Source organism: Nycticebus coucang, chromosome X, assembly GCF_027406575.1.
Source record: "Nycticebus coucang isolate mNycCou1 chromosome X, mNycCou1.pri, whole genome shotgun sequence".
NCBI classification, from domain to species: domain Eukaryota; kingdom Metazoa; phylum Chordata; class Mammalia; order Primates; family Lorisidae; genus Nycticebus; species Nycticebus coucang.
The window spans coordinates 46,770,519-46,779,237 of record NC_069804.1 but is presented as its reverse complement, the minus strand read 5'-3'; positions in this window follow the sequence as shown (position 1 = coordinate 46,779,237).

Genomic DNA, 8,719 nt, shown 5'->3' with positions numbered 1-8,719 from the left:
GTCTTCAGGTAACATTTGAGGGGAGGAGAGGGACCTTGCCATGCTTTTTGTATTTTTTTCAAATGGACTTTATTTTTTAGAGCAGTTTTAGGTTCACAAAAAAATTGAGTAGAAAGTAGAGTTCCCATGGATCCCTGGTCCCCACATGAGCACACTCTCCCCTACTACTGACATTCAGCACCAAAGTGGTTCATTTGTTACAACTGATGAATCGACATTGACACATCATTATCACCCAATCCATAGTTCAATTAGGTTCACTCTTGGTGTTGTACATTCTGTGGGTTTGGACAAATGACAGGTATCCACCATCACAGTATAACACACAGTTGTTTCACTGCCCTAAAATTCCTCTGTGTTCTGTCTATTCATCCTTCTTCTCTCTAACCCTTAGCAACCACTTACTTTTTACCGTCTGTACTTTTGCCTTTTCAGGATGTCATCGTGTTGGAATCATACATCAGGTTGACTGTTTTTCATTAATAATATGTATTTAAATTTTCTCTGTGTCTTTTCATCGCTTGATAGCTCATTTTCTCTTGGCATTAAATAATATTCCATTGTCTGGATGTACCACAATTTATTTATGCATTCACCCACTAAAGAACATCTTGATTGCTTCCAAGTTTTGACAATTATGAATAAAGCTGCTATAAATATACATGTGCAGAAATAAGTGTGTGTGGACATAAGTTATCAACTCATTTGGGTAAATACTGAGGAGTGCCACAGCTGGATCATATGGTAAGAATTTTTAATTTTGTAAGAAAGTGCCAGACTGTCTTCCAAAGTGGCTATGCCATTTTGCATTATTGTCAGTAATGAATGAGCGTTCCTGTTGCTCCACATCCTCTCTAGTATTTGGTGTTGTGGTGTTGTCAATGTTTGAGATTTGGACCATTCTAATAAGGTGTCTGGTAGAATTTAATTACTGTTTTAATTTGCAATTCCCTAATGACAGGATGTGGAGCATCTTTTCATATGCCTATTTGCCATCTGAATACTTCCCCTGGTGAGGTGTCTGTTCAGACATTTAGCTCCTTTTCTAACTAGGTTGTTGATTTTCTTATTGTTGAATTTAAGCCTTCTTTGTATATTTTGAATATCATTCTTTTATCGGATGTATCTTTTGCAAATATTTTCTTCCAGTCTGTGGTTTTTCTTCTCATTCTCCTGATACCGTCTTTAACAGAGCAGAGGTTTTTAATTTTAATAAGATCCAGCTTATCAATTATCTGTTTCATGAATGTTGCTTTTGGTGTTATAAGGGGAGCTTTTAAAAATACCAAATCCTGAGTCCCCATTTCTAGAAGTCCTGTTTTAATTATCCTGGGTGAAGCCAGGACCTTAGCATTTTTACAACTCTCCATTCAGTTCTAAAGCTGAGAAAACACATGTCTAAAGCCATAGCATCCTTTCTCTAGTTTCCAGCAACAGCTTTCTAGAATTAAAAAACAAAACCAAAACAATTATTTGGGGTTTTTTTTGGTGATGGTCTACTTTCCTGGTTTTCCTCTTACCCCTTTGACTTCTTTGCAATCTTGCTCAATGTAGGGGAGCTCCAGGCCTTCATCCAAATTCTCTTATTTTTAGGTAGATTCCCTCTCTAGGTGGTCTCATCGAGGATCTTGATAACTCATTTTACTAATGAATTCAATTGCTGCTTCTACACTTCTGTTATTAGTTTTCTGAAGAGCTTGTATAACCATGTCTTGTGGCTTTCTTCAACTGCACTTCCACTCAGACTTCATGACCTCGCCTTTTAAATTCCAGAAACTCCAGAATTTAGTGATAGGTATCACAGAAGAAACTCGTCAAATCTAGCAGCCTGCAAGTCTTGAAGCATTTGTGGATTAACTTCTGAAGTACTCTGGGAGGAAGAACTTGTTTCATTTGCAAATGGTAGTAGGGAGTTTCGAATCTCCTGCAAGGCTTTACGATGAGTCCCAAATTTGGGTGGATTTCTGACTTGTCGAGTATCTTCAGTTGACATTTTGCTTATGTTATGCTCAGCCTTAGCAGCATCGGATGGTTTGGATAAATTCCTAAGGGATTCCCGAATTTCCTGCAACATTTACCCGCTGCTGCCAGTGTAGTTACTGGCAGGTAAGGTCTTAGGCCTCATTTGTCTATATCCTTCCGGCTTTTCACTCCTCTTCATGAAAACATCTGTATGTGTAACCCACACAAAGGAGTTCTTTAAACTACTTGATAGATTCAGAGTTTCTTTTGAGCAAAAGTGAAAATGATCCTTTGAAGAAGTCCCCAGGAATATTAAAATTCCTTACAATCTAAATAACCCTGCATAAGAGAGTAGGGCTCCTGGACAGCGGTCACGGGCCCGAGGGCGGGCGCCGAGGCGGCCGGAACCCGTCTCAGGGTCCCCAAGTATCCCTGGTGCGGCAGGGTGGCAGGGTCGGGGAAGATGCTGGCGAGCTGCCACAGGCCAGCGTGGCCTGTCGCGGGGGTCGCGAGGACCTGGCTCTCCCCTCAGCACCAGGCCTCTGCTACCGCCGCCATTTTGCCTTTCACTCCTCTAGGTGGTCTCAATCACGTAGCTTTAAATACCCTCCATAGGTTGACAACCTCCAAGGGTATGGATACAGCTCTGAAATTGGCCCTGAAAACCAGACTTGTACAGCAAACCATCTTCTTTACATTTCAACTTGGATGTCTTATAAGAATCTCAAACTAAACCTGTTCCAAACTGAATTAATGATTCCAGCTCCACTTTTCACCAAACACACCTAACTCCACCAAGAGGCAGGAATCAACCTTGACGTTTCTTCGTTCTTCACTTCCAACATCCAATCCAGAAGGAAGTTTTGTATATTCTACCCAGAAAACACATCCAAAATATGTCCACTTCACTCCATCTCCACTACTTCAACCTTGGTGCAAGCTGCCACCTTTTCTTGCCTTTGAGACTTCAATGACTTCTGTCCTTCCATTTGTCTCTTACCACCTCTTTTTCTGCCCACAATCCATCTCTACATACGAGCCAGAAGAAGTTCTAAAAATGTTAACTTTTGGGAGGCTGAGGCAAGAAGATCACTTAAGACCAGGAGTTCAAGATCAGCCTGGGCAATATAATGAGACCCTGTGGGCATAGTGGAAGGCACTTATAGTCCTAGCAACTCAGGAGACTGAGAAAGGAAAATCCCTTGAGCCTAGGAGTCTCAGGGTACAGTGTCACCACTGTAGCTTGGGTGATAGAGTGAGACACCGACTCCCTGACTCAAAAGAAAAATGAATGTAAACCACTATTTTAAATCCACCAGTGAATTCCCATCCTATTGCAGAGAAAACTATTTTAGTTTCCTAGGGCTATTGTATCAAAGTCCCAAAACGTGAATGATTTGAAACAACAGAAATTTACTGTCTCATACCTCTAGGGGCCAGAAGTCTGCAGTCAAGGTGTCAGCAGGGCCACTTTCTCTCTAAGGGATCTAAGGAAAACCCTTAGTTGCAGTTTCTAGTTTCTGGTATTTTCCAGCAATCCCATTCTCTCTAAGGGATCTAAGGGAAAATCCTTACTCGCAGTTTCTAGCTTCGGGTATTTCCTGGCAATTCTCAGCATTTCTTGGCTTGTAGATACATCACTCCAGTGACATGGCCATCTTCCCTCTATACTCTTCACAAGGACATAAGTCATATTGGATTAGGCTCCATCCACTGACTTCATTTTAACTTGATAAAGTCACATTATAAAGTCACATTCCGAGGTACTTGGAAATTAGGACTCCAATGTATCTTTTAGAGGGGCATATAATTCAACCCATAACAAAAACCTCAACCCCCTACACTGGCCAGTACAGCTTTATATGCTATGTATGATATACAACCTCTGTTTCCATCTCTCACCACATCTCTTACCACTTGCCCCTCTTACTCCATTCCAGCCAGTAGTATTTCTACTCACCTCCATAGAATACAAACTCTGATCCCCCTATGAACTCACCTCCCTTCCTGCCCTACCTTAGTTACTCTCTATCTCATGACTATTTCATTTCCCTCATAAGCATTTGTCACACTTCAAAGTTATCTTGTGTCTATATTGTCTCTCTCACAGTGGCAGATACCACTGGTTTTCTACCCACCTGCCATTCATTCTCTCCTTGCTAAGAGAGTCTGATTGTTTAGTCTGCTGTGCACCCAACCCCAAGGAATGAATGGTGACTGGGCCAGGTCAGTGATGGCATTTGTATTTCCCTTTGCAGAGTTGTTGTTAGGTTGGGCGTGTGGTCAGGTTCTGGTCAATGAGATGGAAAGGGAAACCTTTGAGGTTTCTGGAAAGATTTTCCTCTTGATTGAAGAAGCAGAAAAAGAGCAAACACTTCTCTCTTTCTCTCTTGACTCTTGAATTCGGTATGAATTCTAGAGTCCCACCAGCTACCTTATGTCCATGAATTGACCTGTCAGAGGAACACAGAAGCCAACAATACTGAGTATGATGGAAGTAAAAGGATCTTGGGGTTTTGATGATATCATGGAGCCACCACTTCCTGATTGGGCATCATAAATGGCCTTATATTTTAAGCCAGTGATACATGAGGTTTTTGCTATTTGTTTTTAATGTGTCCTTACTGACATACTTCTCCACCATAATCATAGAAACTTTGTCTGATCCAATGCCAGAGCCCCGGGATAAGAAAAACACTGGGCAGTTAGGAGGCACTGAGAAAACATTTTTTTTTCTGTGTTACAAAGTTTATTTCCAGTTATTTACTATGGCTTCGTGACAATGCCTTTTAAATTATCACACTTTTTGAAAGACAGTTCTTTTCATAGAGGAGTATTCAATGCATGGATGAATGAAAGTACCTGTTTGCACCCCTGCCATACAACTTGTCTTTGCTCCTCTGCCTCAATCTTCTTCTTCCACTTACATAAGCTCTCCTTTGTCTCAGGCTGGCTTTCTGCTCTTTCCTCTCCTTTTTAACCTTTTCTGGCCCCAGCTCCCTAGCCTGGCTCCACTCTGCTCACCACATCCTCCTGGCTCACTATAGCATGAATTTAGGCCCAGCCAAAATGTCTGGCTGCCCTGTCATTCCACAAACTTACCTTTGTCCTTTAGTTCCCCCACTGTGTGCCTCCAAAGATCCAATGAACTTCTCCTGAATGTACCACTTCCTCTGTATTTTTTACTTTTTTGATGGCATGGATCAAGTTCTACCTTGCAGTGTCTTCAAAAGCAAACATTTCTCTCTTCCCTACAGTATTATAAACACCTTTAAAAACTGAATCCATGTCCTTAATTTCAGAATATTACAGGGTACATAAGTTTTGTTTACACAATTTGCTTTTGTAATGATTGAGTCAGAGTTGTAAGTGTGCCCTTCATTCAGAATATGTGTGATGTGCCCAATAGATGTAAATTTACCCATTTCTTCCTCCCCTTCCCACCTCCCTGATTCCCATTGAGTTGTACTTCCATATGTGCACAGAAGAGTTGATCAACTAGTTCCAATTTAGTATTGAGTACATGCAGTGCTTGTTTTTCCATCCTTGCAATACTTCACTTTGAAGAATGGTCTCCAGCTCCATTCAGGTTGTTACAAAAGATCACCATTTTTTTAATGGCTGAGTAATACTCCATGGTATACATTACCATTTTTTATTAATCCACTCATGCATTGGTGGACTTAGGTTGTTGCCACACCTTTGTGAATGTGAATTGTGCCACTGTACACAATCAAGTGCAAGTATCTTTTTTATAAAATGTCCTTTTTCCTTTGGATAAACAACTAGTAGTGGGATTGCTAGATCAAACAGTAGGACTACTTTTAGTTCTTAAGTATCTCCATGCTATTCTCCATAGAGGTTGTACTAGTTTGCAGTCACGCCAACAGTGTATGAGAGTTCCTTTCTCTCCACATCTGTTGTTTGGGACTTTTTGATAAGAGCCATTCTTGTTGGAGTTGCATGATATCTCATAATGTCCTACTTTTATTTGTTTCCCCACAAGAACATTACTATGTTGGCACTAATCAGGAAATTTTCGTTGAATGGGGGCACCATAGCATGGTAGTTAGGTCATGGCCTTTGAAGGCAGGAAAGCCAGAGTTCCTATCTGCCATTTGTTTGTTGTGTTAACCATAGGCAAATAACTTAACTTCTCAGAGCCTCAGTTTCTCTATTTATAAAATTAACACAATAATAGGATCTACCTTATGGACTTGTGTATCTCTCTGAAAGAGACAAGGCATATAAAACATTTGGCACAGAGCCCAGCATAGTGTAAACACCCATTAAGTAATTGTTACTATTATTAGCAAGTATTTTTGAATGAGTGAACACTATCATATTCATAATGACAAGAAAGATTAGCATTCTCACAGATAATTGTAAACTGTGCCTAGGAGGCTATGTGGATGTGTCAGGATTATACACCATAGATCTTCTTATATACCCATATAAAAATTTTCTATTTTCAAAATGTTATAGCAGAAACTATAATAGACTAACAATGACTCTAAAACCAGATATTTGTTTGGGAAAGTAAGTAGGAGGAAGTGGAGGGTGTATTTCCATTTGTGTGTTAATGATGTTAGTTTGCTTAAATTTGGAAAATGTAGTATTCAGTCCCAGTTGCCAACCTCAAAAACTGTCTCTAGCTAATTAAAGCAGAAAGGAATTTATTGACAGGATCTTGGCAGGGGTGAGGATGGGGTGCAGTTCATGAATCACCAGGAAAGCTGGAACTCCAGGCTCATAAAATGGTGGTGAACACAGATGCAGCCAAAGAGACCAGACTGCTAAGGATGGAGGGCTCTGTGTCTCCAGGGCACCCACCATCACATTGCTGGGCTCTGTTGCTCTTGACACACTGGCTTCTGCAGCCTCTGGGCTCTCATTTCTAGTGGGATCACAGAGAAAATAACTTCTGGATGTCGGTATGCCTTGACCACTCCTCCTGGATGGCTCATTTGGTGAACCAGACTTGATCACCTTTGGCTCCTCCAGCTGCCCGAGGAAGGGAGAGGAAACACCTTCTCCTTCAGGTTCAACAACAGGGAAACAGGTCGTATTTCGCATGTGCTTTGAGACTATGCATTCCTCTAAGTTGTTGGGATGCTAGGTGACTCCTATAAATGTCCAGTAGGGCTACCAAGAAAGAGAGATGCAACCTGAAAACAAGACCAGAAATAAAAGGCTCAGAGGTGGTCTTCAAGGATTTTCCATCCAGATGATAGAATCTTTTTCTGCAAATTCTTCCCACCCTGCATGCACATGAAATAACAGCAGGGGTCTTTTCACCCCTTTTGTATAGATAGAAAGTTAAAGGCCCTTTTTTCTCATCAGCTTTAATGATGGCCAGTAAAGAAATTATACGTGGCACAGTGACCTTCCTAAAAACCATGGTGATGTGATGAAAAGAGTTGCTGTTGCCAGATACCTATTGACAGGCTTAGAAACAGTCTTCTGGATCCCAGTGGGCAGAGGCAAAACTTCCCTCTCAAATGGGGCAGCAGATGGTATTCTTCGCCAACCTTGACAGAATAACAGTTGGAGGAAGTAGTGGGGCTCCGTCTGGAAGAGAGCCTGTCTTCTGCAGCCAAGCAGTCAATGTGTTTGCAATCTTTATACTTTCTGGAAAATTCCGCCCAGGAGGAACCGCACCTTTTCATGTTGCTTCACAGCAGATAGGGTGACCCTGACAACCTGAAGGCGAAAGATGGCAGGGTGGAGTGGAGAACACATGTTGAGAAAGGCACAGATTATTCCTTAGGAGAAATGAAAAGGTGGATTGATTGCAAGCTCTGATATTTGAAAATGTTCGTGGCCAAAGAGTTCATTCTTCCTCCCAATCTGACCCACAAAATTGAGCCAGAAAATGTATTTCTTACTGTTTCCATGGCTCTTACTCAGCTACAAGTCATTTCCCTTTTCAGATTATTTCCAGTTTTAAGGCCCAATTTCCATTTGCATTTTTTTTTGTCACTTGTAAACATCTTTTTTTTTTTATTGTTGGGGATTCATTGAGGGTACAATAAGCCAGGTTACACTGATTGCAATTGTTAGGTAAAGTCCCTCTTGCAATCATGTCTTGCCCCCATAAAGTGTGACACACACCAAGGCCCCACCCCCCCTCCCTCCATCCCTCTTTCTGCTTTTTGATCATCTACTTTTAAGATATTTAGCCAATATCTTCATCAACCAAGTGCCAGATTTTCCTTTGTGGCTTTGAACTTGTCATTTATCCTCTATCTTTGCAGTTGGATTCTGTCTATGACCGGCTGGTCCAAGGTAGACAGGTTTATTTCCCAGGTAGAACAAAAGAAAAGAGGCTCTTTAATAAAGGGTGGTGGTAAACCTAAAAATTGTAAGATGTCTCTTGTAAACATCAGTGACTGGAGTAAGGATCTGTGAAAAAATAATAATGTGACTACCAATTTGTTAATGAATAATAAATAGTTTGATACAGCAGAAGAAGACAGTTTCAGCATGAAGAATTATAAGAAGCTCCTAAGAAAGTTTTATTAAGTTGTATGATATATTTACTTTCCGTGTTATTGTTTCTTTTAAAAAAAAAATCCTCAGTTTAATTCTTCATCAGTATTAAAATAAATTATTCTGGGGCTGAGTCTACCTAGTGTAAAAAACTCATAAAGGATTCTTTGTATTTTCCACCAAAATTGCTGACAACTTTCTGTCTTAATTTTCAGCTTTTTAAGGGAAGGAATTATGAAATATTTCCCTTTGTAATCCCACAGTT